This window comes from Solanum dulcamara, chromosome 11 (genome assembly GCF_947179165.1).
Source record: "Solanum dulcamara chromosome 11, daSolDulc1.2, whole genome shotgun sequence".
Taxonomy (NCBI): domain Eukaryota; kingdom Viridiplantae; phylum Streptophyta; class Magnoliopsida; order Solanales; family Solanaceae; genus Solanum; species Solanum dulcamara.
Genome location: NC_077247.1, coordinates 32,098,134 through 32,121,480, shown reverse-complemented (window position 1 = coordinate 32,121,480; position 23,347 = coordinate 32,098,134). Strand labels below are relative to the sequence as shown.

General features: G+C 34.6%; 1 non-coding gene across 1 annotated transcript; it reads left to right on the top strand.

Annotated features, from left to right (window-relative positions):
- The first annotated feature begins 16,341 nt into the window (after positions 1-16,341).
- On the top strand, positions 16,342-16,448 carry LOC129875370 (small nucleolar RNA R71). Its single transcript, XR_008763166.1, has one exon. It is a non-coding gene; the product is annotated as a small nucleolar RNA R71 (small nucleolar RNA).
- The last annotated feature ends 6,899 nt before the right edge of the window (positions 16,449-23,347 follow it).

The window sequence follows — 23,347 nt, the reverse complement described above, 5'->3', positions numbered from 1 at the left end:
TTGTACGCAGGAAAAACGATATTATTTCAAGAGAGGGAATCACGGCAATCCCAAATCGGCGGCAACATTCAACCATAAACTTTAACCCTAATCTCTTTCAATTCTTTAATCTAAGAAAAATTATTACCCTTTCTCGTATGGATCTTGCAGGGACAAAGAGTTCGTGGAAAATAATGATGCCCTTAAATTTCACAAGACACCAATACACAGCCTGAATGATAAATCGGGGGAGTCTTTGACTATGAAGTCTTACTCTTATATCTTGTTACATATTTTTTTATATAATGGCCCCGCTTTCACACTTTTCTCATATCTTTACAGGAAAATTATCCCCGACAATAGTCAGGGATGGTTATAACAATGTGTGATTCTTGTGAATAATTAGAAGAATTCAAGTCATAAGAGACGATCCCCCCCCCAAAAAAAGCACAATAACAAGTTGATTCCTGCAAGAAATTAGAAGAACACACCAATGTATAATCTCTGAGGAATATTTTAAAAAAAATAATACAACGATAGGTGTCCTCGCCAATGGTTGAGAGGACACGAAATGTATTGGTGCAAATAAGCAAAAGACACTCCCGAACTGAAAATGTCAACTAGCACTGGACTTAAGTGACGTCACTCTGAGTTTGTTTAAATCTTTAAATTATTTTATATATCATATCTACAAGAACTACGCACACCTGATTCTCATCTCGATGAGATACGTAGGCAGCCCTTTTTGGATTCGGTATTTCTTTTTTCAAAAAAAAATTATTAAAAAAATAGAAAATAAATAAAATAATAAATTGTGTACATATTTTAAGAGTCATATCTTCTTGATTGAGACGGAATACAGTTAGGAGCATGCGAAATATTTGGGATGACAAAAATGATTGGCTTTGTGGTAAACCATAACTTCTGTTGGTATCTTTCATTTGTACTTTTGTGATGTTTGAAAATTCTCTTACGGGCATTCAAGGTAAGAATATAACCAACCTCATGGATTCATGTGCATTGTGTGGTGAGCTTTAGATTAAAATTTAATTGCATCGCACTGTTGATCTAGAACTTGGCCTGATATGTTTGTTGAGGCGAAATCCTGAGTTATATTTGGTTTGAGAAAGGATTGTAGGCCTTTTTTGACCTGGTTGTGCCTTTCAAAGCCTACCAAATAACATTAATCCCTATTTTTCCCACTTTGAGCCTAAAACTTTTTCTTTGGACAACCACATCTTAGCTCTTTCCCTTCTGAGTGCTTACATGCACTATCCCTCTTTTGGCCCAACCATTTTAAGCGCATCAAAGACATGCAAATTATAGAAGAAGATCCAACTTTGAAATTGTTAAAGGCAAAAGACGTAAAGTCTACAAAGTCAAGAAAGCAAAGAAGACTCTCTCTTAGAAAAAAATCCTACTAGGTCGATGTAAGACAAAAAGGAAACTACTCCAACAAAAGAGGAGAAACCTCAAAAAGAAGGAGCGAAAAGAAAAAAGCTCTAACAACTAAGGACTCAAAGAAGTCAAGACAAAAGAAAAAGGTGAAAAGAGGAAAAACTCTATCAAATAAGGACTCGAAGAAGTCGATACAAAAGAAAGAGGATCAGACATCAAAGGCGTATCAATCGTCAAAAGCACATATTCAGTGTGACACTCAAGGAGGAATTAAGTTACTTTTATCCTAAATAAATATCCTACCTGTTCCCAAACCCATATTACAACCCAATGACAAGCCCTACATGATCTCATTCCAAATATTCTCACATTAGTGGAGACTTACATGCAGGCCAAGCATATGATATCACAGTTATGCATTGAACATTCTTGAGAATGTGAGTGCATTTTGCAAAATGTTCTCAAATCAAACACTTTAGATATGTGCGAAATAGGACTTTCTTTATTGTGAGGGCACTTGAAACATGAGGATTGGTATAATTCTAAACCTTTGTTTGAAGAAAAATGAAAAAATCTTGTCGACACTTAAGTATATTTAAGGTACTACTTGAAGCTATAAAAATTACCTCGAAGTCAATCTCAGTTATAAGAAAGGAAATGAAAAATATTTCTGTGCAATCCTAACTATTGGTACCAATGGTAGTCAAAATTTGACTATCCCTTTACATTCTCTCTCTAAAACAAAATTGCATTTGTTCTTTGAAATTGGATGGTTTGCCCTGAATAAGGTGACATTAGGCTAATCCCATTGGTGTGAGATGCCTATTTTATTTCATTGGATCGTCCATATCAAAAGGGTGGCATATCTCGTGTTTTTAAGCTGAAAACATTGCAACGAAAACATTTTTTCATTTCATTATGCCCACATTACACATGTGTCTACTGATAGTCTTGTCTCAGATTTTACAGTATTCATCATCCACAGGATTGGGACTGCATTTGACATGATTCCTGCACCAACAGGATGTATAGGCGCCACAATGACTCGATCATATTTCCCATAAGATTTTCATTTCTCTCTTACAATGAAAACTGGGACAGAATTTTTGAGAAGATCTCAAAAATTCACAAGAAGATATTATCTCCAGCAAGTCAAGATTGGAGATCAGGTTAATATATGCAATTGGGATAGAATTTTTGAGAGGATCTCAAAAATTCCACAAGAATGTCAAATCCTTTTTCAGCAGCTCGACATTTGTCAAGAGATCTAACTTGATAGAATTTTTGAGAAAGATCTCAAAAATTCTGTCAAGAATTGTCAGAAGTTCGAAGTCAACTCCAAATGATCTCCGACATTGCTAGAATGGAGCGAACACAAATTCAAAATGCGAGCCACCGAGGCCTCGTATAAACTTCTATCAAGACATGAGTCCCAACGAAAACAAATTGTTCAAAAAAAAATGATGATAACATTGCATTGCATTTCATTTGCCAAGAGGGCCATTGCATTTTCATTGCCAAGAGGGCCATCATTCATCATTCATCATTGCCAAGAGGGCATTGCATTTTCATTTGCCAAGAGGGCCATTCATATTTTATTTTATTCATATTATATTAACCGGAGGTGGTAATATCATTTGCCAAGAGGGCCATTCATATTTTATTTTATTCATATTATATTACCGGAGGTGGTAATATCATTTGCCAAGAGGGCCATTCATATTTTATTTTATTCATATTATATTATCGGAGGTGGTAATATCATTTGCCAAGAGGGCCATTCATATTTTATTTTATTCATATTATATTATCGGAGGTGGTAATATCATTTACCAAGAGGGCCATTCATATTTTATGTTGCTGCCATGTGACCAGGAGGTCACGTGTTCAAGCCTTGGAAACAACCTCTGGCAGAAATGCAAGGTAAGGCTGCGTACAACAGACCCCTGTGGTCGGGCCCTTTACCGGACCCTGCGCATAGCGGGAGCTTAAGTGCACCGGGCTGCCCTTTTTTTTATTATATTATCGGAGGTGGTAATATCATTTGCCAAGAGGGTCATTCATGTCTTATTTTATTCATATTATATTACCGGAGGTGGTAATATCATTTGCCAAGAGGGCCATTACATTCATCATTGCCAAGAGGGTCATTGCATTTTCATTTGCCAGGAGGGCCATTCATATTTTATTTTATTCATATTATATTACCGGAGGTGGTAATATCATTTGCCAAGAAGGCCATTACATTCATCATTGCCAAGAGGGTCATTGCATTTTCATTTGTCAGGAGGGCCATTCATATTTTATTTTATTCATATTATATTACCGGAGGTGGTAATATCATTTGCCAAGAGGGCCATTCATATCTTATTTTATTCATATTATATTATCGGAGGTGGTAATATCATTGCCAAGAGGGTCATTGCATTCATCATTGCCAAGAGGGCCATTGCATTTTTATTTGCCAAGAGGGTCATTCATATTTTATTTTATTCATATTATATTACCGGAGGTGGTAATATCATTTGCCAAGAGGGCCATTCATATTTTATTTTATTCATATTATATTATCGAAGGTGGTAATATCATTTGCCAAGAGGGCCATTTATGTTATAATACCGTATATGATGATATAATGCCATATACGATGTCGTATACAATGATCTAATGCCGTATGTGATGATGTAATACCGTATACGATGATCTAATGCCATATACGATGATATTATTTTATTCATATTATATTACCGGAGGTGGTAATATCATTGCCAAGAGAGCCATTGCATATCATTGTCAAAAGGGCCATTGCATTTTCATTTGCCAAGAGGGCCATTGCATTTTTATTTGCCAAGAAGGCCATTGCATTTTCATTTGTCAAGAGGGCCATTGCATTTTCATTTACCAAGAGGGCCATTGCATTTTCATTACCAAGAGGATCATTGCATATTCATTGCCAAGAGGGCCATTGCATTTTTCATTTGCCAAGAGGGCCATTGCATTTTCATTTGCCAAGAGGGCCATTGCATTTTCATTTACCAAGAGGGCCATTGCATTTTCATTTGCCAAGAAGGCCATTGCATTTTCATTTGCCAAGAAGGCCATTGCATTTTCATTTACCAAGAGGGTCATTGTATATTCATTGCCAAGAGGGCCATTGCATATTCATTACCAAGAGGGCCATTGCATATATCCTACCAATGGATTTTCATTCATCCTACCGATGGACAAACAGTTATTTTGCCAAAATATCCTACCGATGGATCACATTCATTCGTCCTACCGATGGACAAATAGTTATTTTGCCAAAATATCCTACTGATGGATCACCTTCATTCGTCCTACCAATGGACATGCAACATATCCTACCAATGGATCTTCATTTGTCCTACCGATGAACAAACAGTTATTTTGCCAAAATATCCCACCGATGGATCACCTTCATTCGTCCTACCAATGGACATGCAAAATATCCTACCGATGGATCACATTCATTCATCCTACCGATGGACAAATAGTTATTTTGCCAAAATATCCTACCAATGGATCACCTTCATTCGTCCTACCAATGGACATGCAAAATATCCTACCGATGGATCACATTCATTCATCCTACCGATGGACAAACAGTTATTTTGCCAAAATATCCTATCGATGGATCACCTTCATTCATCCTACCAATGGACATGCAACATATCTTACCAATGGATCTTTATTTGTCCTACCGATGGACAGACAGTTATTTTACCGAAATATCCTATCGATGGATCACTTTCATTCATCGTACCAATGGACATATAGTTATTTTGCCAAGTATCCTATCAATAAATCACCATCCTATCGATAGTGCATCATTATCCTACCAATGAATCAATGAGGATTTTTCAACATACAAAGAGGATGAAAGAAAATGCGAACGACATCAAAGGGATGCAGCACAACGTGGAATCCTTTTAGCAGCGAACTGGGATACAGTCCTACGAATAATGTCAAGCTCATCGGACACGAGCTAAGGAAACGATTTCCACCACAGTAAACTACATTCCTATTGAAAGGCGTGTGGTTATTTCGGGATCCAGTCATAATTCAAAACTCGTACCAGCCCCTTTTCAGAAAGATGAAGATGGAGTCGGCCAAAATTGGATTTGTCAATTTTCTTTGTCCATGATCTCTTTTATCGATCATATCCAAAGAAAGGGACAGCTGTTGACACCCAATTTTGATCATCCACAATGCAAATTAGCTATCGAGTCTCTTTGAATTCGAACATTTTGAAATAATTAGTTTTTATAAAAAATAAAAATATTTCCATGTTATTCTTAACTATTTTTATCTTTTTTTAAAAAAAATTAATATAATATACATATTTCTATATTACTATATCTTTGATTAATATTTATTTGGTTATTCGAAAATCACCTCAAAAGATTTCATATTTTAATAAATACACTGTTGGTTATGTTAGTTTAATTATAGTTTGCATTTTTGAAATTTTTAGTTTTTTCTAAAAAAAAAACTCTAATCTCCCACATCAAAAATTCTTGAGGGATTTGAGGTTTTTGAAGCCTATATAAAGGCTCATATTCTTGATAAGAAGGGAGGAAGGTGTGGGAGGTTTTTTTAGCCATCCCAAAGTTGGAAATTTTCTTAACTTGGTTAGGATCTTTGGACTCTTGTCTCCAGCCTAAAAGTTGTGAAAATTTCTACCTTTCAATCTATATTTTTCTTCAAGGAAAATAGGAGATTGAAGTCAAAATTTAGGCTAAGAATAGTGGTCTTATAACGTCGAACCCACGAAGGTTCGAGTCTAAATTTTTAATCTTTTATTTTATCTTTTCTGTAGATTGGAGTTCCATCAAGCTCTTGGATGGTGGTGAATGCCTTCCGCTCATCTTCTTCAATCTCGCGGCTCGAAAAGAGATTGAAGTTCCATCAAGCTCTTGGATGGTGGTGAATTCCTTCTGCTCATCGTCTTCAATCTCGCGGCTCGGAAAGAGGTAAAATCTTTTCTCAACTTTATTTTATTTCATGTTTTATATTTAGTTGATTCATAGTCTTTTTTTAGTTAGTATATATTAAGAATAATTAGATTAATGATATAAATTTGTTATAGTTAGCATGTGTTAAGATTAATTAGCTAGCATATGTTAGGATTAATTAATGAAAACGCTTAGTTTTGTTCATTATTTTTTAAGTAGTTTTCCTTAACAATATAGATTTTCATATATTTAATTTCTTCTTTTAACATGATTTAGATAATAAAATATGCTTAAAGTTGTTATTTAATTAAAAAATTCATGTCCTAATTGATTTAATTCTTTCTTTAAAATTAAGTTAGTTAGCATGTTGTTAGTCAATTCTAGGATGCCCATAAATTTGATACCTTAACATATCATGATATATTCCTTTGTTTAGTTTAAAATGAGTAGATGCTTCTGTAATTTTATTTTGGTGCATATGATACAATTCGAGTTCATCTTTGGACTCCATCCTTGCATATCGTTGAGTTTTGAGTCTCCCATCATCTTGCTCAAATTGTTGAAAAGTTGATACATAGAAAGAAGGGTAATATTCATGATTTAAATATTGATATTGGGCTGTATACACTGAATACATGCGGAAAATAATGTTGTATACACTGTATACAGTGTATATACAGTCTTATATATAGTGATATACAGTAATATACAGTTGATACAGGGAACAAACACTGTATACAGTGTATATACAGTCTTATATACAATGATATACAACAGATGCAGGGAACAAACACGGTATACAATGTATAATAGTGATATATAGTGATATACAGCATATACAGAGAACAAACATGTGGCATACGGTGTGTATATAGTTTGATATACAAAAATAATATTGTATACACTATATATAGTATATATACAGTCCGATATATAGTGTATATACAGCTGTGATATACTGTGAAATTGTGCTTAAGGACCGAAACGCAGAAGGCCCAACAGTTTAGTCCAGGCGTACAGAAACTAAGTGTCGGGCCATATTTTCATGTGTTATTTATTGTATTTATATTGATTTGGGTTGTAATAATTTATTTACTAATGTTATTTATGTTTGCTTAGATATTAATTTTAATTTGTTTCAACTTAATTAGATTCTCCTAAAGATAAACCAATTCTTGTTAATATTACGCTTTAAATGATTTTCTACCTTTACTTAGTCATTTGGTAAACTTTTTACCCATTTTTTTATACATGTATATTATTTTTAATGTTTAAGTTTGATCATTTTTTCTAAAAAATAATTTTAAAGTCTTTGTTTTCTTTCAAATTAACACATTTTCCCAAAGTTAGTCAAATAATTTTCAAATCATCGGACAACCGCATGTTAGCGGCTATTTTAAGTGCTAAAACCTTCTTAAAATAGTAATATGAACCTCGTACCCTTTTCTCTAAATTTTTAAGACTTAAATCTGTTAGGGTCTTTTAAATTAAGTTTTCTTAATTTCTTTAAAAAATTAAGTGGCGACTCCTCTTTTACTAAAATTGATTTTTTGTTTATAAAGATGAAATTAATTTTACACTTTGTCCATTTTTCGACATAACACTTTCGAGGTTGTTCCATCTTGATTATTGGTCCTTTTTAGAACTTGTTCAGTGAGATTTTCAATCTCAATTTTGCAAAGTCTTTCCTTCATATCTCTGACTTCATTTTTAAGAGCTTTGACTTCTCCTCTTAATTCCTCAATAGAAGGTTCTTCCATTTTAAAATCAAATCTTCCCATGATTTGCTTCATGCTAAAAGGAGTTACTTCAGTCCTTTCTTCCTTTTGCCTAGTAACTAACTTTTGTAATTCAATTAGATATTTTCTCCTAGCATCGTCATCTTGAATATGTTTGATGGTGGAAAATAAGGTTTCTATCAAATTTTCAGATATAACATTGATAGTCTTATTATCACACATGCAAAATGCTCCATTGTAGTTGCACTCTAAATCATCTTCTTCAGAGTCAAAATTATGTGCGACGTTAAGGAACTTATCATTGCTTTCGTCTTCGGAGGAAGATTAAGTTTCGTATTCTTCTTCTTCTATAATTGAGATGAGCTTTTGCTTGGTTTCTTCGTCTACTTCTAGTAGATTGACCTTCTTTCTTTTCTTCTTGTTTCTGGGGCATTCATTGGATCGGTGACCTCTCTTGCTACATGTCCAACAAGTTTCTTCAGACGAGTCTTTAGAAGGTTTTCTTTTGAACCTTCTTTTGGGTTTATCTTTATATTCTTTTCTCTTAGAAAATATCTTTTTATGCGAATAACTTCCCATAGTTCTTTCTTTTTTTCCAATCTTTCTAGAAGATGGGGGCTTTAGTACCGGGAACCCAAAATCTTGACAGAAGCTGCCAAGTTTTGTAAAATAAGTCTTCTGCTCTTTCTTAAGCTGTTCCTTTAGCTTAAGGTCTGTGCAAATTTCCATGACAACAACATTAATGAGCTAATAAGGTCTCCATAGGAGAGCTGTGGATAAAGGATCTTTCCCTCACACCTATCTCTAATTTTTGATCTGACCTTTTCGGCAAAGTGTGGTGGTAAACCTCTAAGAAAGCGTTCATTCCAATAGTCGTTATTGCAATCGGATCTTATCATGAATTTCTTGATGAACATGTCTTTGTACCATCTAAAGTCAGTTAGCTTTTTGCAGTACAAGTTGTTTAGAATCTCTAGGCTTCTATATTGGAAAAGTCGAGGTTCTCCCACGAAGTGTTTGGCTATGCAATAAATTAAGGTAGCATTCGCATCTTCTACAGCTACCTCAGAAGTAGTTTCTAACCCATTTTCGGTCTTTGCTATCCTCTTGGTAGTGACTACATGAAGAATTTCAGCCTTATTATGCTCAGTGAGATAATTATCCCACCAATTTTTTAGGGTGCCTATGAATCCTGCAATGAGTCTAGTGGCAGCATTCTTATCACTAGCGCCTATCACTAGCGCCTCTCATTTTGTACGTCATGATACTCATTCCCATTTCCTAGAGTTTGCCATAGATCTGACCTTCGGCCATACCATTTATGTTCCATTCTTGGATTCCAGTTCCATCTATAGCGGATGTAGGGTAGAGAGTATCTTCTTCAAAATGGACATCAAGAAAAGATGGTCTACGATAGTAGTTTCTCTTATTGGGATAACGACTTCCTTGTGAGGCATTTTCCGTTATGGCTCTAAGTTTGTCTCCTTTGGTGATGTTGATCTTAGAGAGATGGTCATTGATCCTTTCTAGGATTTCATTGGATTGACTAAACTGGTCAGCTAACTTAGGAAAATCTTCTATAGAGAATTCTGGAATTTTAAAAATGGGGTTAATTTCAATAATGGGACTAGAGTAGAAAGTACTGGGTTTGTTACCAATCTAACTTATTCCTTTGTAGCTACCCTTGGCTTTCTCTATTTGTTGGGAAACGATATGAAGAACTTGGTTGGTGTAGTTATTTTGTTCAAAGATACTATTGATATCTGCAATAGTGACTAAGGCGGTTTCCTTTTCAATGGGTTTCTTTAAAGGTAAGGCCTTAAGGATTTCTTTCCTACAAGGAGTTCTGAGTCCTTCAAAAGGAGATATAACACTTTCTACCACTTGTTCTCTTGTGTATCATTTGTTAACAAGGACTTGAAGGGATGATTGGGTGTCATCTATTTGACCTGAATATTCAAACCATTTGAAAAACTCTATTTCAGTTTTGAGTTTTTTCATATTTGTAAACCATTTTTCTCTAAAAGAGATCCTTTGCTCTAAAGAATAGGTGGCTTTGTACCAGTCAACTTTTCTTTGGTGTATAGGAAATTTCCACTATTTTTTTAACTTCCATTGATTTGGGACAAAGGTTTCATTAGAAATGAGAACACCTATAGAGTCCTTTCTATTGTGCTCGGGTTTCATGTCACTAAGAGTGGGGCTTCCAAGGGCAATAGCCTCGTAATAAACTTTTGGGATGGTTCTAGAGAAATCTACGCCATGAACTTTCCCATGTTCAACATTTTTAGTGGAAGAGTCATCTCCATCCCCAGGGTTAAAAAAAGAAGGTCTAGCCGAAGACATTCTTCTACTTGAAGAAGCTTGACTATAAGAGTTGGATCGTAAAAACTTAAGGTTAGTAGATCCATCTGGGAATTGAATAACCCTATCGTTGTGAGACCGTTTTGGTTGAATTGGTAAAGGGTTAGTGATGGAATCAAATTTTCATTCTTCATTAGTAAGTATATTGTCCCATTTAAGAAGCCTGGGGATGAAGGTAGTGTTGTGCTCTTGGTTTGCTTCCATGAGCATAGTTACTCCTTTAACGCTAGTGGATATAGCCTTTGGGGATATAGTGGTTTTCATTAACTTGTAATATACCCGATATATTACAACTATTTTTCTGGTTTCAGTTTTGCTGTTCATATTTTTGGTTTTGACATAAAGTGTCAAGGTATCCCTAATATTAGGGTCATGGATATCTACAAAGAAATTTAGGTAACAATTAAAGTATATCGGGCCATTTGCGAGGTTACTTTCTAAAACTCCTAACAGAGAATCATCAAAGTTCAACAGTCTATCATCTCTAAGAAGCAGACAAATAAAAATATTTAAGCCTTTACGGAAAGTGGTTTAATAGCTACTTGAACAAGACCAATATGAAGGAATTTGAATTCTTTCTTGTATCTATCAATATCAGCAACAATTAATAATTTAATTATTTCAAGGGAATTGTTAATAGCAATAGTAGACTCGCAGGTCTTGATGTTATATTTTTTAAACATGGAAAAATTGCCTAACTGGTAAATCTTTTCAAAAGGTTCTTTAGGAATAGACCAGTTCTGTAAATTAGTTTCTACCTTAGAGATAGACAAGTTAATACTATTAACAGTATACTGGTGCTTGTTCATGAATGAGAATATGCCTTTGATTATACTATAGTTGTTGATAAGTAAATAGTAACCGTTTGTTCTGAGAAAAGTTATCTGCGGATTATAACATAGAAGTTTCCAAGTCCTTTATTTATATAAACATGGAATTATAACAAGGATATTATGTTAATGGATCTTGGATTTTATAAGAGTTTGAAAAATAAACTGTCTTATAGTCTAACACGCCTGTCCTTTCGGCTAAATGACTGTCTGTCGGCATCGGAACTATTTGACAAGGTCTCTACACCTCACCCTTAACCATAAAAAATAATTTGCATTTTTACAGAGAAGGAACCAGAGACTTACATGCAATAAGCAGGAGATAACAATCCCAAGAAACTGAGTTACTATTAACAAATCAAAAACATAAGTATAATTTAGGCAGAGAAATTTAGCTGCTCATGTCTAATATTAATACAAACTTGGCTCTGATATCATAAATGGATCATAAGTGCAGGTAAGTAGTAAATAAGCAGTAAGTCAATAACAGAACTTACTCAGAACTGAGAACTGGATTATATTTGAAGCGGAAGCTTACATACAAACATGATTACAATATGAGAAAGACTAAGAGAAAAACATTTTAGTGGAAATTTTCTGATGCCTTTTGATAGAATGATACAAGTCTTTTATAGACTTCAAAGAGATAATGGGAATCCTGGTGCCTTCTTCTGATTGGTCATTTGGATTACCTTATCTTCATTTGGATTACCTTATCTTCTGAGGGGGTCCATCTTTAGGGTGGAGTTTCTTTTTCAAAGGGGGTCCACTTCTTTAAGTGGTCAAAAGGTTGTCGGCCATCTATCTCCTTTTTTAAAGTTGATGGCTTCTTTTTCTGAATAGAACAAAATACTTTTGGTGTGCTGGGGTCCATTTGATTTTTAATCAAAAGATATTTCTCCTTTTGAGGCTCATCTTTTTCTTCTTAAACAATTCTGACACTTTGTGTCTCTGTTTAGAAGACTAATTATTTCGTGTTTTAATACACTCAATTATGATTAATCATCAAATAGATATAAATAAGATTGTGCTAAAGCTTTGGAATTTAGCATGTCACCATTGTCATCACTTTGTGATAAGGCTTCTTGTAGAAGCTGGAGGATTTTTTCTGTATTTGGGCTATCATCAATTTCAAATAGTACTTTCTGAAGTCTTTTCTTCAAGTCATTTTTAGGTGACTTTCGTGTTATAGAGGGGGAACCTTTCTGCGAGGGTTGTTGAATTTCCTTTGGAGCTGGTGACCATTCTTTGATAAGTATTTCCTTAGACAAGTATTTGATCCTGTCAAATTTTGCAATACGAAAAGTCCAACTGATAATAAAAGAAATCCTTTTCTGGATAAAATATTTACACATTTGTATGTGTTCTGGTAAAGTAGAAATGTCTTGATCAATTTGAAATTGATTAAATTTATCAGAAAATAATTTAGGCAAGGTTTGGTGGTTTCCTCCGAAGCAATGCCACCATTCATAAAATCATCTAGGGATAATGGACTTGGCTAAATCTGGACTGTATTTTATGAACCATGTATGAGATGAGGGTCGTAAATATATAAAGTTAAACCAGTCATTCTTATAGTCCCACCAATTATAAGTCTGGGGTCTATGTTCTCTGGAAAAATTAATGGGAGTGTGCAAGTGATCTACCTGCCATTTGAAAAGAGTCAAAATTTTCTTAATGGTAAATTTTGAATAGGCAATGTTATCCGGGTTTGATTTATCTACTAGTTCATGTTTTATTTCGACAGAGCCTGTATCTACAAAAATGAATTCACAATATAACCTGGTCTTGAGTGGACTTTCAGTATCCATGTAATCCCTGTTAGTGTAGTGTAAACAGGCTTGAGAAGATGTTTGATCTCAAACTCTTGTAGCAATAGGATCCATCTTATAAGTCGTGGCTTTGCATCTTTCTTATTGAATAGGTTCCTCAAAGCTAAAGTGTAAACAATCACTTTAGTACCTACTAAATAGGATCTGAACTTGTCGAATGCATAACTGCGCCAACATCTTCTTCTCTGTGACTGTGTAGTTAACCTGAGCTGAATTAAGAGTCTTTCTTGCATAAAAAATAAAGAGGAAGATCTTTTGTTTTCTCTGCCCCAAGACTGCCCCTACTGATACATCACTAGCAACGCAGATAAGCTCAAAAGGTAGATCCAAATTAGGAGCAATTAAGATTGGAGCTTCCGTAAGCCTCTTCTGCAATAACTCAAAGGCCCGTACACATTTCTCATCGAATGTGAACTTTACTTCTTTCTCCAGCAGACTGCACATGGGCCTAACTATTTTTGAGAAATCCTGAATAAACCTTCTATAAAACCTAGCCCCAGGAAGTTGCCGACTCCTTTGACTGAAATAGGGGGAGATAGCTTCTCTATTGCCTCAATCTTGGCTTTGTCTACTTCCATCCCTTGCGTTTATACTTTATGACCCAAGACAATCCCTTCCTTTAATAGAAAATGGTACTTTTCCCAGTTTAGGACAAGATTTGTCTCTTTGCATCTGGCTAACACCCTATCCAAAGTTCGCAAGCATGAATTAAAGGACTCCCCAAAGATTGAGAAGTCATCCATAAAAATTTCCACAAAATCCTCTACCATGTCTTGAAAGATTGCCACCATACACCTTTAAAAAGTTCCAGGTGCATTGCACAAACCAAATGGCATACGCTTGAAGGCATATGTTCCAAATGGACAAGTGAATGTAGTCTTTTCTTGATCCTTAGGTGTAATTGAGATTTGATTTTACCCTGAATAAACATTCAGGAAACAATAATACTCCGGACTAGCCAACATGTCTAGCATTTGATCAATGAAATGAACTAGGTAATGATCCTTCCTTGTTGTCTCATTTAATCTGCAGTAGTCCATGCAAATTCTCCACCCTGTTGGGATTAGCTCATTCTTCTTATTTGCAATCACAGTCATCCCTCCTTTTTTAGGTACACATCGGACTAGACTCACATATTTACTATCTGATATGGGGTAGATGATGCATGAATCCAACCACTTAATCACCTACTTTCTCACCACATCTTTTATCACTGGATTCAGTCTACATTGAGGTTGTGTGACTGGTTCATTCCCTTCCTCCATGAAGATTTTATGTATGCACTAGGCTGGACTAATCCCAAGTAGATTAGCCATTTACTAGCCCATGGCTTTCTTTCTTCGTCTAATCACCTCCAACGCTGTTGTAATCTACATTTTAGACAAAGCAGATGAAAGGATTACCGATAAAGTATCATTTGGACCAAGGAAGACATACGTGATATGAGACGGAAGTGGTTTCAATTCCTGTTTAGGAGTATCCTTATGTGAGGGTTTGGGTAAAGGGCCTAATACTCTATTCAATGGTTCCATCTATTTTTTCCACATGCTCACATTGTGAGCATCTAACACACTAACAATTTCTTGTGCCATCACATGGTCTCTATGTCTTGACCTATTAACACTTTCTCTATAGGATCTTTTGATTCCACGCATTTCTCTGCTACTGCTTTATCAATCACTGTTATTGCTGATAGCTTTTCATATACAATAGGAAATTTCAATACGTTATACACATTGAATGAGTCGCCTAGCTGCTACATCTATTAATGAACCTTCGATTGCTAAGAATGGGCATCTCAAAATGAAAGGGACCAATGGATCCGGCTCAAATTCTAGGATGACAAAATCCATAGGAAAAATGAGCGATCCCACCTGGACTAAGACATCTTCAATGATTCCATCTGGTCTGGCTACTGAGCAGTTTGCCAATTACAACAAAATGGTGGTAGGCTTAGGATTTCCAAAGCCTAATTTCTTGAATATAGAGGTGGGCATCAAATTGAAACTTGAACCCAAGTCACATAATCCTCTCGCATTCACACACCTGTCAATAGTAACTTATACAGTGAAACTCCCTGAATCTTTTTGCTTGGTTGGGAGCTTAACTTTATTCAGAATTCTTGAAATGCACTCCTCAGTGAGTGCTACTATTTCATACTCAACTAACTTGCTATTTTTGGCCATAATGTCCTTGACATACTTAGGGATACCCTGCAAAACAACAATCAAAGGTAAGTTAATTTGTACCTGTTTCAGCATGTCGATGAACTTCTCAAAATATACCTCCTCTTTCTTCTTCTTAAACTTTTGTGGAAACGGAGGAGGAAGTTTTGTTTTTGATTTTTCATCCACTTTTGGCCTGCTGGATTCACTTTCTTTCCCAACTTGTGCTTTACCTTTCACCTCAACCAACCTTTATGGGTTCTTACTGCATTCACCTATTTGGGGTTTGGCTCAGTGTTACTTGGCAAACCACCTTGTTGGATAGAGTTCTGTGCACTTGCCAACTGCCCAAGCTGTTTTTCTATATTTTGAGTAGCTAACTGATTTTGATGAACATCTATAGCTATTTTAGCTTGGTCAGTCATGATCTGTTTCAATATGTCCTCTTTACTCATGTTTTCTTATTTCCCCAAGCTCTAGTTACCTAGGCCTTGATTATTGTACTGCTGCCCACCTCCTTGTGGTCTGAATTGGGTCTGCCTTTGATGCTGGTTTTGCTAATTTCTAACCCATAAGAATTTTTGGTGGTTTCTCCAATTTGGGTTGTAGTATTTCCATATTGCTGGTTACCCTCACCCCTTTGTGCTTTACCCACAAAGTTAACAGATTCTGGGTTAGCTCCACAATATTCTACTGCATGTTCGTTACTTCCAAACACCTCACACCACATTGGTTGTTGTTGAACCATATTTACCGACACTTGTTATTGTCCCAATGCCAAATTATTAAAATGTGTAGACATTATATTCTATATTGATGCAATATGTGCAGTCAAAGCTGTCATGGCATCGACTTCCAATACTCCTGATTTTTTCTGCACCACAGGCCTGGAATTCCCTCATTTCCACTCAATATTTCTCTAAGTTATGTGATTCAGCAGTGTATACAACTCATCATAGGTTTTCTCCAGCGCCTGTCCACTTGCAGTAGAGTCAAGAAGAATTTTGGTGTTGGGTTCCAACCCCTCAATGAAGGTATGGACCAACACCTCATTAGCTTGATGATGGTGAAGACAACTGATAAGCAGAGATTTAAACCTATCCCAATCTTGATATAAATTCTCTCCAACTTTTTGTTTAAACCTTAGGATTTCGCTTCTCAACTTAGCTGTCTTTCCCAAAGGAAAGAACCTGATTAGAAATTTACGGGCTAAGTCATTCCAAGTAGTAATGGAATTTGGTGGCTCCGGCTTCAATCACCTCTTTGCCTCCCCCAACAGCGAAAAGGGAAACAATGTTAGCCTCACATAATCAAGAGATACCCTAGTTGGCGTGTAAGTATCGCTGATTTCCAGAAAGTTCTAAATGTGTACTTGGGGATCTTCATGAGGCAACCTAGTAAACTGCCCGTTAGTGTGCAAGAGTTGCACCATATTCTGTTTTAGCTCAAACCTACCTCCAGTCAGTGGTTTCTGGATGCTGGAGATGACATTTGTTGTGACTAGGACTATCATATCACACACTGTCCTCGCTGCCATCTCTACAGGTACCTCATCTGGCAAGATCTCCTCTGGCAAGTTGTGATTATTCTCTAGATTGAGTTTCTGTATAAGATATTGAGAAGCCGCTCTTCATCTTTGTCAATGGAAAAATCGTTCAGGCTAAGATAGTGGCTCTACAAGCTCCTTGTCTCTGCCTAGTGTACTGCCTCAGTTACCTAAAAAATTCACAGATAAAATTAAGTTTTCAACACTAGCACAATTAATATAGAAACTTCAAAAAGAACAAATTGCCTAATTAAAATCGTTCAGGCTAAGATAATGGCTCTACAAGCTCCTTGTCTCTGCCTAGTGTACTGCCTCAATTACCTACAAAAATTCACAGATAAAATCAAGTTTTCAACACTAGCACAATTAATATAGAAACTTCAAAAAGAACAAATTGCCTAATTTAAAGTCCCTGGCAACAACAAAAAAATTGATTGCGTCCAAACGCACAAGCAAGTGTACGGGTCTCACAAGTAATATAGTAGCTCTTTCAAGCCGTATATCGAACCCATAGGAACTTTATGAAGACCATCCGTTACTTTTTAATGAACTACACCAATTATGCGTGTTGTAAGAAATTGAGATAATTCTATCACTAAATCTTTTGCTATAAGAAAAAATTATTACTACTAAAAATTATGCAATAGTTACGCAGAAAATCAGAATATGAAAAAGTCTAGGGATGTAGCATAAAATGAAATCAAGTATAATAATCTATATTTTTAGTCTCCGATCGGTTATTTAACTACTGATTTATAGGATTGCTAATACAATCATGGTCTTTCGGTCTCTAATTGCCTATCTTTATCGACAGTCTAACTACATCGTTGAGCGGGGATAGGCATGAATCAATAAAAATGCATTAATCTATCTCCTATTTATTAACCAAATGTGGTACACATGTAAAATTCCCTAAAAACGTTGTATACGATGTTTTAATTTTTGCCTAAATATGATACAGCCTCTGTATTTTGGTCATAACTTTTCATAGAAATATCCAAATTGAGTGATTCAAATTTCTGAGTAACCACAAGATCATTACCTACAACTTTTATGAAGACCATATTTTAAGATTCGGATGTTAGGTAGGTCAAATAAATTAATTTTTGTAAGGTAGGATGCTGTGACGGAAATGAGTGTTTATAGAAGAAAAATCATATCTCACTGTAGGTTTATCTAAATTGGTTAATTCTTGAACGATATGAAACTAGACTTCTATATCTACAATTCTTATGAAGATACCAAATCCTAATAAGGAATTTATCTTATTCAAACGCAGCTCCCAAAAAGAGTATTCTGTCAAAGATAACTCATTTCACCTACCATAGAAAGATCTAGATACATTTGACATCACTCATGACATAAATTGTCCTCCATTTAACATCATCCATGACATCAATATATTCTACTAAATTTTCAGATTTTTTATTTATAATTATTTTATTTATTGTTAGGTCCCTTTTTCCCACCTATAAATACCCACCTTATTTCCTCATTTTATTCATCAAGCTTTCTCAAGCAAATCTTCTCTCTATACACTTCTTTACACATTCTCAAATATAGTTTTAGTTCTTAGTAGTGAAGAAATACTATTCCGGTGATTCATATACTCCGGTTGGTACACAAAACGCTCCAGCGAGGAAAAAAGGCTAGGATTCAAGAGTGTTCATTAAGTCCTTCAATTCTGAGTAACGCTTCGGATTACAAGTATGTAGGCTTCAATGATAGTATTCCTTCCACTCTCATGCCTAAAGTATTTATATAATAAATTATATTTTTTTTAAGCTTTACTCTAAGTTATGTGGGTGTTTAGCCATGGGTTCTTCCACCCATGTAGTCCAAAAACTCTTTCAATTAAATATCTTGATTTCAAATAATATTTTCTTATGTTAATTCTTAATTTTACTTAATAGTTTGAATCATGGTTAAACTAATGATTATTGCTCTATTTTGATGCAACATAATTTCATATGTATGAATTGATGGTTTACAAGTAATTCCTCTATTTATCTATTTAAAGATTCTTGAAACTCATGGTGGATTGTTTAAAACATGATTTTTCATTAATGGATTTCAAAGTATTTATGTATATTTATTTACATACATATTTGCAAGTTGAAGTGATTTGAACCCACCTAGTTTTACTATGTTTTTAATAAAGTTTGACTTGAAAGCTTTGACTCAAAATAAATATTTATGAAAGCAATATCTATGATAAAAAAGGGAGTCTTATGAAATGAAAGAATGATGAAATGATATGAATCATGGATTCTTTATGCAATAAGGACAATTCTTGCATATTTGAATTATCAAATGTTTTAATGAGCTATTCTACCGAATATGATGTTTGAATTCTCAAGTTATATGCTATGAATATTTTGAAGTATTAAACTATTCCGTGGGATTGACTTAGCACCGAATGAGGCATTGAGGTGGGATTCGGTAAGGGAATCCTAGTAGCAACCCCTTGTCTCATTAACTATTTGCCAACATAGGAGCCCTTGTAGGCTTAGGCTAATGGATCCATGAAAGTCCTTAAAGTTAAAGTTAAAGAAATGAATGAAGTTGACAGAATTCTACCTGGCAAGTAGTCTCCCCGGCCAACGTAGGGGGTTATGTTGGATCCCATGTAATAGCTCGCATGGTCTTAAATGTCGGTTATGGTTAATTTCCCACAAAATGAATGTTTTAAAGGATATATATATAATTTATTATGCATACATTAAATTATGTTCCATATTACATAAATGTTTTAATGTTTCCTCAATGTTCATGCATCCTTACATACTTAGTACATTCAAAGTACTAACGCATACTCTTTTGCCTATATGATATCACCATGTAGGGATCAGTGCTCCTCCCCGTTCTCCTCCACATGGCTAGTTGAGACTTCATTTGAAGACTACTTTTGGTGAGTTCCCATATTTAGGGAACAATACTCCTTTATATTTCTAACTTATGATATGTTAAGACGTTTTACTATGAAATTTCTTCTATTATGATTGAGGGTGAGCTAGGGACTTGTCTTAGCCCCGTTAAATCAAATAGTTAGAGGTATTGTTGGACATATGTAAGTTGAAGATTTATTATGATTTTCGCTTATTTATTTATCATCATTACCTATGAAAGGCTAAAAGAATGCTAAGAGGCTTGTTTGAGATACTTTCGGGTTCCTCATTCGCCATGTCACGTCTAGGCCATAGGCTTGGGTCGTGACAACACAAGTATGTGTCACTGTCATCCTATATATGAATCACCCTAAGTTACCCTAACATGAACGCATTCCCTACATTCTTTGTTGTATCCCCTTGTCATCTTTCGAATTCAAGGTAGACAACACATGTATTCTAATGCTAGCCAAACATTAAAAATAATTAAAATAAAAATGCAGGAGTAATTATAATTAACAACCCATCGTCGACCAAACAACATATTATATTACATCATAACTTCATAGCTACAGCCCCAGAATAAAAGCGCTTAGCTACTCATGTTCACTGAAAACACAAAGTTCATAAGTTTATACACTTTAATCTTAAAAAGAAAGGAGAAGAAAAAGGAAACCTAAAGTGTGTGTATTCTCGTCACTGTTCTCTCTCAAAAACTGCGTGAACCCCGACTATAAGACCTAGGGTTCTATTTATAGGGTTTTTAAATAACCCTTTTTTTCTAGTTGGACCTGTACTTGGAATAAAAAAAATAAAACTTCGGGGCTTTAGTGGCACTGCGCGCCAGCATATGCCTTTAGGAAAGACCTTCAGTTGTTTACCCTCTGGCACAATGCGTCAGAAATGCTCCTCTATAGTTTATGCTCTGGTGCGGCGCGCCAACAGTACGCCAGGGATGATTGTCGAATTTTTCTCTCGCTTTTTCTCCCCGTTTAGTTTGTACTACTTTCCATTGATTTTTTCCCAGCACTAACTTGTCTCCAAGAATCCGCATTCACTACACACACACCTTAGTGCACACTTATTCTTCATTCCATCTAAAACATGCGATTATGTTTCCAAAATATTCTCAAAACAACTACCAAATATGGGCAAACAACGCACATGGGCACATAAATGTGCCCAAGATCAAGTTTACCTCAAATATTTATAGAATTTTAGTAAATTTTTTAATATACATGAATCCCTCACATATTTTTCTCAAATGAGGAAAATATTGCTCCCCTCGTCCTAAAATAATTGTTGCTTTAGCAAAAATAAAAGTCCCAAAATAAGTGTTGCTTTAGGGATTCAAGACAAAAATACTAATTATTTTCAACTATACCCTTGTATTAAAGAATTAAGGGGTGGTTTGGTAGATTGTATTAACAAAAATAATGCATGCATTAACTCTTTATATTAGTAATACCTTGTTTGGTACACTCTTCCATGTTATCTATAATGCATTTGTAATACACTCTATTGTTTATTAAGGTGTGTATTACTAATACCATGAATTTTTAAGTATTAGTAATACAAGGGGTTTTAATGCATGCACTACCATGTTTAAAAAATCTGTTATCCCTCAATTTTATTTTTTCACATCTTTTTCACCATAATTGTGAAGGGTATATTTATAAATAAATATTTTAATGCATTGCATGCTATTTTTAACACACCAAACCAAACGATGCATAAGAAATAATCTATGTATAATTAATACAAGTATTACTAATACACTCTATTTAATATTATTTTTATATACTCTATCAAACGACTCCTAAATCTTCTTAATAGTATTCAATTCTCAAGAAACATATAGAAACATGTACTAACTTTGAAAACTACATCTTCTATTTATTATTTTTTCTTAGGCGGAATGATCTGAGAGACTCTTGTACTTGGCTCCGTTTGTAAGTTGGACCTTTATACTTACGACTTTGCCAACTGAACCCTTAAACTCAATAAAACACAATATTTTAAACGCTTTTTGGACAGCTCAGTGGTGCGTGAATTACAATCGATTACACATCAATTTCCATGTCATTTAAAACTGTCACATGGAAAATTACATGTTAAAAGTCTAAAACCTCATATTTCATTTTCACTTTGTTCTAACAGATCCACATAATTTTTTTACCCTAATTTTTATCCTTTTGCTCCCATGATATTATCGATTGTTGATAGTATTTGAGTGTGATTTTCAGTCTCTCTTTGTATGTTTATTAACCTCGTCTTAATCTAGAATAATATCTATTTTGTTCATTTTTTTTTGGTCTTTGATTTTTGTGCATGTCGAATTTTAGTCTTTAGGGATTTTATAAGAATTATCGGGAGATGTTTTAAAATTTTGCTTCTCTTTTTTGGGTGTTTGATAAAATCGGAGAAAACTTTTTTTGTGTGTATGATAAAATTGAAGAAAGTAGAAATCTATTTCCTTGGTATTTGATGAAAATGGATTAAGATGGAAGATTAGTTTTTTTTTCTTTTTCTGGGTGTTTGATGAAAATAAAAAAAGATTTTTTTTCTTATGTGTGTTTGATGAAATAGTAGAAAGAAAAAAATTTCTTTTCTTAGTGTTTGATGAAATTGGACGAAATTATTATATTCAAGATGTTGAAATTTGTGGATCTAATCAGAAGATTAAGGTGGAGGAGAAAGTTTTGTGAATAGTGATTATTGAAGAGATATTTGTATAGATAGTAGACAGATAAATAAAGCTAAACAACTGAACACGCATCAAAGAAAAAAAATTGAAGAAAAAAATCGACTGATAATGAAGGATCTACGCAAGTAAACGGACCTGAAAAAAATGAATAATTGCATAAACAAAAAAAAATAATGGGGAAGAAATTTGGAAAGAAAAGTTGAAGAAAAGGCCAAAATGAGCTCAAATTTTGTTCAACAATGGTGTTGGACTAATTAGGGAAGAAGATGCATGTTATAAAGGTCAAAAGTAACCAAAATTGACTTTTTAGGATGCCTCATGCGCATAAAATATGTGCATCACACGCACATAAGACAAAAAATGCTACATAGGATGACATATCATCAAAAGGGTTTAAAATATTGTGTTTCAGTGAATTTAATGATTCAGTTGGAAATGTCGTAAGTATAAGGGTCCAACTTATAAACGGAGCTAAGTACAAGAATCTCCCAAATCATTCCGCCTTTTTCTTAATGAGCTAAAACAACACATAAAAGCAGTAAATTGATAGTGTGGGTTGAAATTAAGCGGATCAAGATGGACTAAATTATCAAATGAGCAAATTATTGACCACCCAAATAGTAGGATTTCATTCACCCTTTCAAGAATAAAAATTTTATAAGAAAAACCACATATATGTTGTACAACAATAAGTGGATTTCCATGTCCACTTTTTCTTTGCACCCAACTTTGTCCCCCAACTTTTCACGTTTTCTTCCTTTGCAGTGGTTATAAATAGCCATTACTGTTATGCAATTAAACACACAGATACTCAATTCTCTCAACTCTCTCTCTTTTTCTTACTATCTCTCTTTCGTATTAATTTGCTAAGTTAGTTTGTTTTATAACACGTTATCAGCACGAGTCTCCATCACTTTAAGCTA